Consider the following 9,704-nt stretch of genomic DNA (forward strand, 5'->3'; position numbering starts at 1 on the left):
GCATAAATATTGAGCAGGTTTTATTCCCATTTCGAATAAGGCTGCAAGGAATATCCTTTATACAGAAACCTAAGTGCATTTATTTACTTCCAAGGTATAGAATTCTAGATAGGAAATTCCCGTGTCAAAGGCTATGATTGTATTTGAAATATCATGACAATAGAACAATGGTAGATTTTTAGACGAATATAACCAGTGTATTGCTAAATATATATTATCGTTCTCAAGGCAGTGATTCTTAGAAAGAAATTTATTCCAGCAATGTTCCTTTTCCTAAAAATAATTTGACTTTGGTTTTTGAAATTTGGCTTAAGAATCAATTTAAGCTAAAATACCTAGGCCGAGTGACTCTCAGGGGCCTTACTCCTTTGTAATCACAGTTATGTATTCATGCATTCATTTCCCTCTCCTATTTCCCTCCCTCCGTCCCTCCATCCATCCATCCCTCCAAGCTTGGTATCCCCCATTCCACTTTTGCTCTGATAATTGTTCTCAACTGTGGCCCAAGTGTTTTTCTTTTAGAAATCATCAACCAGGTTCAATTACTCTGTTATTTAAATCTTTTCAACAGTGTCCCCTGGGATTGGATTTCTTCTGACCTCACCAAACCCTCCGTATTCTTTATTATCATCCATACTAGTTTATTTCTGCTGCTAGAACAGATGGGGTTTTTGTCGGTTCCTGCACCTTTTTAATGAAGTTGTGTCCCATGTAGATGCTTCTTTCAGACTGTTTGCAGAGCTCTTTCTCATTTTTGAGTTTCTCTGAACACACCATCAAAAGCACCGACACCCGATCAAAAGCACCAACCGGCTCCTCTCTACTCCAGTTTATTTGCTACATAATTTATTTGATTCTGACATTCTAATTGTTTACATTTTTGCGATTTGTCTGTCATGACCCTTACCTGGAAAGTAAACTGTCATTCATCTCATAGCCCAAGGGCCTAGTGCAATGCTTGATTTGTAGTGGATGCTAAAAGAAACATTTATTGAATGAATGAAAGCGTATATGCCTGCTATTTTGGAAACTCCAGCCATCTTACAGGTGCCACAGATAATTCACAGATTTGTAAGTTTTTCCTTCAGTGAGGTCACAGTGACCGGGGCAGCTTGATAACCAGCAAATTGTTATAATAAAAGACAATAAGCATTTGCAGACCTGCATATTAGATTCTAAGTGATACAGAAAAGCATGTTTTGGTAATTTTTTCCCCTTATCCTGGAAATACCAATCCTTTTCTTTACCACTTCTTTAACTCTATAAAATTCTAGTAGACTCATAGAATAAGGATAGCCTGGCATAAGCAGGCGCTCAAATATTAATTGGGTAAATACATGAAGTGGCACAAGTGACATGGATTCCAACAGCAAAAAACATAGAGTGACCCAATGTCTTTTCTGCTTCAGAGAAAAACATGTGCTTTGCATTATAACCCCTTGTATATTTATTAAAGCATATTTTATAATCAACCATCTTTTTAGATACTTGGTGACCTCTGAATGTTGCTATAGGCACCTTAACTTGCTTTCTTTTCTGTTTGCCTGGGATAAAGAAAAGGATGGTTGTGATTAGGCATGAAAAACACATTATATGGAGTTCCTGTTGTGGTGCAGTGGAAACAAATCCAACTAGTATCCATGAGGATGCAGGTTTGATCCTTGGCCTTGCTCTGTGGGTCAGGGATCCAGCATTGCTGTGAGCTGTGGTGTAGGTCACAGATGTGGCTTGGATCCTGTTTTTGTACTAATGTGCAGTTTGGGGACCTTTCTTCTTTTTTTTTTTTTTTTTTTGTCTTTTAGGGCCACACCTCTGGCATATGGAGGTTCCCAGGCTAGGGGTTGAATCAAAGCTGTAGCTGTCGGCCTACACCACAGCCACAGCAAAATAGGATCCAAGCAATGTCTATGACCTACACCACAGCTCATGGCAATGCCGGATTCTTTAGCCACAGAGCGAGGCCAGGGATCGAACTTGCATCCTCATGGATGCTAGTCAGATTCGTTTTTTGCTGAGTCACGATGGGAACTCCGTTTTTTATTTTCTTTAGTTAAAACATTTTGTGTATATTATATAAGCAATACATTGGTACATTCTTGTTGTAAAATGCTCAAATGAAACGTAAATATAGAGCCTTCCACTAAACGTCCCCCTTGTCTCAGCTTGCTTGCCTGCCAGAGAGTTCACTGCACAGTTTGAGCACATAAGTCTTTCCCATGGTTTTCCCATATAGATACATATGCATATACATACTCTGTCATTTGGTCTTAGTGCTTTACAAAAATGGGTTCTTGGGAAATAGATCGTTCTGTGAATTTTTTTTTTTTTTAACTTATCGTTTCTTGGAAAGAGTTCCATGTGAGTGTCCCAATAAAATGTTGACTTTCTTTTTCAACATACGTAGTTAATCAGCAGAGGGTTCTTTTGCCATTGTGTTAGGTCTCCATGCTCACCACCAACATGGTGCCTTGACAAAAGTTTTGACAGAGCTCACATTACATTTTGAATAATTGCTACTAGCACAAGAGTTCACTTGGTCCCTAAGTCCTGTGGTCTTGGTTTGGGGAAGTACTGAGTTCTTTTGAAAACTCCCAGAACCCTGACAACCCAATGCTCTTAACTTTTTTGATCCACTTTCCCTAAAATGGATGGAGATTCCTGTCTCACAGGCATGTGATAAAGCACCGGGCCACACTGGTTGAAAGTGAAAGTTTTCACCCCCCAAACAAATCTTTGTTGTTGTCAGTGTATTTAGTGGAAAACATTATTGTGGTTTCAGGGAGGAGGAAAAAGGACCCATTGTCTCATAATCTTGTGAAATGTTCTGCTTTACCCAAGGTAATGCCCTCTAGCTGTGTGAGCTGGAACTCACAACTTGAGCATTCATTGAGGTGGTATTTTAACACTTGGAAGATGGATGTAAATTACAACGTGGCACAGTGTAGCATGACTCCATTCTTTTTAAAATTGAAGAAGAGTTGATTTATAACATTGTGTTAATTTTAGGTGTAGAGAAAAGTGATTCAGTTATCTATCTATCTATCTATCTACCTATCTATGTAGATATACATGTATATATTTGAGACTATTTTCCATTATAGGTTATTACAAGATAATTAACACAGTTTCCTATGCTGTAAGTAAATCCTTGTTGCTTTTCTATTTTATATATGGTAGTGTGTATCTGTGAATCCCATGCTCCTAATTTATCCCTCCCCCCACTTTTCCTTTGCAAATTCCTTAGTTTGTTTTCAATGATGACTTCATTCTTATTAAAGGTGGTAATTTGGGAGTTCCTGTTGTGGCTCATCAGGTTAAGAACCAAATATAGAGCCTGCGAGGATGTGGGTTCAGTCCCTGGCCTCGCTCATCAGGTTAAGGATCCAGCATTGCTGCAAGCTGTGGTGTAGGTTGCAGATGAGGCTTGGAACTGGTGTTGTTGTGGCTGTGGCTTAGGCCTGCAGCTGCAGTTGCAGCTCCAGGCTGGGAACTTCCAGATGCTGCAGCTCTGGCCCTAAAAAGAAAAAAAAAGAAAAGATGGAGGCTGTTTTCCTACACTTTAAAGGGCAGAGACTATTCCGTTTGCTTTGTCTATTTAGAATATTCCATTGCTTAGTATGGGGTGCTTGACAAATATTTGGTGAAATAATATTTTTTGAGGGATAAGAACAGTGGAGAAGTGTAGGTGAACCTGGCTTTCACTTCTGCTTTTGTCCTGAGAGACTTCTGTGGGTCTCCTCCTCAGTTTCTCTCTTTGGTCTTCAGTTTATTCATCTATAAATCTAGGGATTTGGCCCTAGGTAGTCTAAGGTTCCTTCATATACAAACAGTCTCAAAGTCTATATAATTTTTCAGGCCTAGAGTTTGACCCCAAATCAAGATCTGTGCTGAATCTTTTCAGAAACAGCCTACATAAAAAAGAATAAAATAGGAGTTCCTGTCTTGGCTCATTGGAAATGAATCTAACTAGCATCCATGAGGATGCAGGTTCGATCCCTGGCCTTGCTCAGTGGGTTAAGGATCTGGTATTGCTGTGAGCTGTGGTGTAAGTTGCCAACACGGCTCAGATCCGGCGTTGCTGTGGTTGTGGTGTAGGCCAGCAGCTACAGCTATGATTCAACCACTAGCCTGAGAACCTCCATATGCTGTGAGCGTGACCCTAAAAACGAAAAAAAAAAAAAAGAAAAAGAAAAAAAAAAGAATAAAAATACCTAGGAATATACTAAGGTATTCCAAAACCTGCACTTGGAAAACTGTGACAGAGACTGAAGATGACTCAAATGGAAAGTTGGGCTGTGTTCTTGGATTGGAAGAATTAAAATTGTTAAAATGATCGTATTGCCCAAGGTAATCTACAGATCAGTACAATCCCTATCAAAATACAAATGGCCTTTCTCAAAGAATAGAAACAAATAATTGTAAAATTTGTATGAAAATATGAAAAGACCCTGAATAGCAAACAATCTTGAGAAAAAAAAACAGAGCTGGAAGTATCATGCTCCCTGATTTCAGACTTCACTACAAAGCTTTAGTAATCAAACAATACGGTACAGGCACAAAACCATACACATAGACCAATGGAACAGAATAGAGAGCCCAGAAACACCCATACACTTATGGTCAATTAGACTATGACAAAGGGGGCAAGAATATGCAATGGAGGAAAGACAGTCTTCAGTCAGTGGTGCTGGGAAAACTGAACAGCTACATTAAAAGAATGAAATTAGTAGATCTTTAATATGACATGCAAAGATAAACTCTAAATGGTCTAAATATAAGACCAACCATAAAACTCCCAAAAGAAATCCTAGGCAGAACACTCTCTGACATAAACTGTAGCAATATCTTTTTGCTTCTGTCTCCTAAAGCAATGGAGACAAAAGCACAAATGAACAACTAGGACCTAAGGAAACTTAAAAGCTTTTGCACACCAGAGAAAACCATCACCAAAAAAAGAACATAGTAAGTAGGATAAAATAGTTTCTTTTTTTTTTTTTTTGTGCCATTTTGTGGGCTGCTCCTGTGGCATATGGAGGTTCGCAGGCTAGGGATTGAATCGCAGCTGTAGCTGCCGGCTTACACCACAGCCGCAGCAACTCAGGATCCAAGCTGAGTCTGCAACCCACACCACAGCTCACGGCAACACTGGACCCTTAACCCACTGAGCAAGGCCAGGGATCAAACCCGCAACCTCATGGTTCCTAGTTGGATTCATTAACCACTGAGCCACGACAGGAACTTGGGGATAAAATATTTCCGAATGATATAACCAATTATGGGTTAATATCCAAAATACATAAATAGCTCATACAACTCAACATCAAAATCAAAACCAAAAAAAAAAAAAAAAACCCACAAACAACCCTATTAAGAATATGCAGAACTGACTGAATAAACATGTTTCCAAAGAGGACATGCAGTGGGACAACCAACAGGCACAGGAGATGTTCCATATTGCTCATCATCAGGGAAATGCAAATCAAAATCGCAGTGAGATAGCACCTCCCACCTGTCGGAATGGCTTTCAGAAGGAACACAAAAATAAATGTTGGTGAGGATGTGGAGCAAAGGGAATATTGTACACTGTTGGTGGGAAGGTAAATTTGTTGCAGGAAGGGGGACCCCTTCCAGGGCCTGAGTGTGGGCTCTTGTCTAACACTTAGAAATGAATTGTTTGAGGAGGCACAAGTGCTGACCAAGCAAGAGACTTTATTGGGAAGGGCGCTTGGGTGGAGAGCAGCAGGGTAAGGAAATCCAGGAGGACTCCTCTGCCATGTGGGTCGCAGGCTCCAGTTTCATGGGAATGGGATTGATTTCTGGGTTGCCTCTGGCCAATCATCTTACTTGGTCGGCCCAGGGTCCCTCTAGGTGGCACGCACATCTCTCAGCCCAGATGGATTCCAGCACCTAGGATCCTGGGAGTTTGGTTGTCTCCTCCCTCTCCTTTTGACCCCTCTCTATCATCCCAGTTAGTCCTCAGGGCAGCACCCCTTCCTTATCAGGGCCTCTTGTTGTGAGACAACACATGTAAGCAGTTATTATCCTGTCTGGCCAAGGTGTGCTGTTTCGGTCAGTGGTCCTCTAAAAAATTCAGGCAGCTGCTCTGCAAAACAGTATGTAGGTTTTTCAAAAAGCGAAAAAGTAGAACTACAGTGTGATCAAGTAATTCCACTCTTGGAAATATATCTAAAAAAGTCAAAAGCATGAATTTGAAAAGATACATGCACCCCAGTGTTCATAGCAGCATTATTTACAGTTGCCAAGACATGGAAGCAACCTAAGTGTCCATCAACAGGATAAAGAAAATATGATATATGTGTACAATGGAATTTCACTCAGCCACAAATAATAAGAATTTTGCCATTTGCAGTAACACGGATGGGCTTGGAGGGTATTATGTTACATGAGGTAAATCAAACAGAGAAATACAAATACTGTATTATATTATTTATATGTGGAATCTAAAAAAATGAACAAGTCAATATAAGCAAAAAAGGAAACAGATTCACAGATACAAAGGACAAACTAGCGATTGCCAGTGGGGAGAAGTGAGGTTGGCATTAAGAGATATAAACTACTATGCATAAAATAAACTACAAGGTTATAGTACGACACAAGGCATATAGTCAATATTTTATAACAACTATAAATGAAGTATAACCTTTAAAAATTATGGGGTTCCCCTGTGGCACAGTGGGTTAAGGATCCAGCATTGTCACTAGAGTGGCTTGGGTTGCTGCTGTGGCACGTGTTCAATCCGCATGCTGTAGGCGCAGCCAAAAAATATTGTGAAGTATTGCATTGTAACTTATATAATATTGTATGCCAATGATATGTCAAAAAAATAAATACAAGCAAGCAGCCTAGCAGAGAACAAATACTATTCCAGCCCACTAAGATCTCCTGGTAAACTATTTATGTGGTTCAAATCCAGCAAAAAGATTGGTATACTGGTAAGTCTGACTTTTGTTTGTTTGTTTTGCTTTTTAGGGCTGCACCCGAGGCATATGGAAGTTCCCAGGCTAGGGGTCGAATCAGAGCTACAGTTACCCACCTAGGCCACAGCCACAGCCACACAGGATTGGAGCCATGTCTGTGACCTACACCACAGCTCACAGCAATGCTGGATCCTTAACCTACGAGCCAGGCCAGGGATCAAACCCACATCCTCAAGGAATCTAGTCGGGTTGTTTCCTCTAGGCCACAAGAGGAACTTCTGGAGAAGCCTGTCTTTTAAAGATACTTTTCAACATTCTTATGTAAAGGTGTGGCAAAGAGATAAAGAATAGATTTGTGTCTTTATCCACAGAGAAAAGAGAAAGGATCAGTGACAAACGACCAGAGGAGCTGGAAAACCACCTCCTGACTCACCGGGTAAGTAAAATCCTCTGGCAATTTAGGCTGAAGAGAAACTCAGAACTTTGCTGCTTGAACTTTCTCAGTATAAGATGGGATATTAGGACAATGATGACTGAGCCAATAGAAATACACATAAAATAGAGTTCTTTGGATTTCTTTGGCAACTTCAGTGAGGGGAACAGAAGGAGAAGAGAAACTTCTGCAGCATAGATTTGGAGGAAGGCGTACCTTTAGGCTTCCTTGGAAACTCTGTGACTGTAGGGTCAATGCTTCCTGTGGCTGAGCCTCCCCTCACCTGTCAGATGGGTATTATATAATCTCAAAGAAATGGGAGTGCGTCTGGAGCACAGCTATGTTAGCAGCTTTATTCACTGACGTCTGCGATGGGTAAAGTATAAATATTTGTAAAGTGAAAGAGAGGAGCCTGGTATGGCTTCTGACTTGTGCAGAAGAAATGCGAGAAATTCCTGAGCTTGGCAGTTCCCATGGTGGCTCAGTGGAAACGAATCTGACTAGCATCTTTGAGGACATACGTTCGACCCCTGGCTTTGCTCAGTGGGTTAAGGATCCGGAGTTGATGTGCGCTGTGGTGTAGGTTGCAGATGCGGCTTGGATCTGGTGGTGTTGTGGCTATGGTGTAGGCCAGCAGCTCCAGTTCCCTACCCTGGGAACCTCCATATGCTGCAGGTATGGTCCTAAAGACAAAAAAAAAAAAAAAAGAAATTTCTGAGCTTGCAAAAGACTAGCAGGTACTAAGGTTTGGTTTGGTTGAGGTTTTGTGAGGCTTGGGAGAGAAGGGTGTGGCCACCTTGGGAAGGTGGACAGCTTTTAGACTTGGATTTTGGCCTTTGATAAGCCATTGAATGCTTTAGGGTGAGGAAGATTTTGATTAGATTATTTAGATACTAGAGGAGAGTAAAAAAATAGGTTCTTAGATGTGGGTTCTCCCCCACAGTCTGCAGCTGCATCTAGCTGGAGAATTTCAACCTTTTGGGCTGCGCACGCTTCCATGACTGCTACCTATAGTGACACCACCTCAGTGCTTCCAAATGGTCATGCTTACTCCCTAGTCTGTTTGCTCTTGATATGCTATTGCTGTCTAAGTGGAATCCCCTAACTGGGCATTCGATTCTGTCCCTCCACTGTTGCACAAATTTTTGCCCTCCCAAATCGATTTTTCTTCACTCAATAATCTCCAGATCATACAAACATGATTTTTTTTTTAATCATTTTGAGAAAATTTTCACTTACCCTTATTTCCTAATTCTTCTTCGTCTTTTTTTTTTTTTTTGTCTTTTCTAGGGCTGCAGCCACGGCATATGGAGGTTCCCAGGCTAGGGGTCTAATCACAGCTGTAGCCACTGGCCTATGCCACAGCCACAGCAACTGGGATCCGAGCCACGTCTGCGACCTACAACACAGCTCACAGCAATGCCGGATCCTTAACCCACTGAGCAAGGGCAGGGATCAAACCCGCAATTACATGGCTCCTTAACCCCGAACCACAACAGGAACTCCTTCTTTTTTTTTTTTCTTTTTTTTTGATGCAAAATTCCTTGCAAGAATTCCCTGCTTTCAATTTTCAATTCTCTTTTTTGTTTTTAATAACTGCACTCACAACTTGCCGAAATTCTCAGGCCAGGGATGGAATCTGAGCCCCAGCTGTGACCTACGCTGCAGCAGTGGCCTCAGGTGGATCCTTAACCCTTAACCCACTGCGTCGGGCTGGGGATTGAACCCACACCTCTGAAGCAATCCCAGCTGCTGCAGTTGGATGCTTAACCCATTGCACCACAGCAGGGACTCCTCAGTTCTCTTTTGATTTTCCTTTTCCTTGTAAACCTTTTTCCTGAGGTGTTACATTCATAGGGAAAACAATCTTCCCTAAAATCTTCCCTACTCTCCACTGAAATTACTTTTGTCAAGGTCGTTAATGATCTCCAGGTTGCTCAGTCCTTGATGTTGCCGAAAATCAGCCTTGTCCTCAAGTGCCCAACAGAAACATGGAGATAGAGCTTGGGGCAAAGGAAGAAAAAAATAGCTTTATTCTTTGCCAGGCAAAGGAGGCCACAGCAGGCTAATGCCCTAAAGACTGTACCCTCCTTTGGGAGAGAATAGGAGGTGCTGTTATAGTTTTGGAGTGGAAAATGGGGCCGCAGATAAGCATTGGGGAAGATGCTATTTTTCATTCTTCCAAGCTGGTGTTTAGTGGCCTAAGATCTGGTTCTGGTGATCCTCCTCTCTGGCTTTCTTTTGTTGGGGATTTTAGTTCTGCAGAACTCAAAAATATTGTTGTGTATATTCCTCGAAGAGGAACCAGGGCCCTGTCGCAAGAGCACAGTAAT

The sequence above is a fragment of the Sus scrofa genome, chromosome 16, assembly GCF_054392235.1.
Source record: "Sus scrofa isolate SSC_HxYL_T2T_F1_AM1 chromosome 16, Sscrofa_HxYL_maternal_Yorkshire_Landrace_v2.0, whole genome shotgun sequence".
Taxonomy (NCBI): Eukaryota; Metazoa; Chordata; class Mammalia; order Artiodactyla; family Suidae; genus Sus; species Sus scrofa.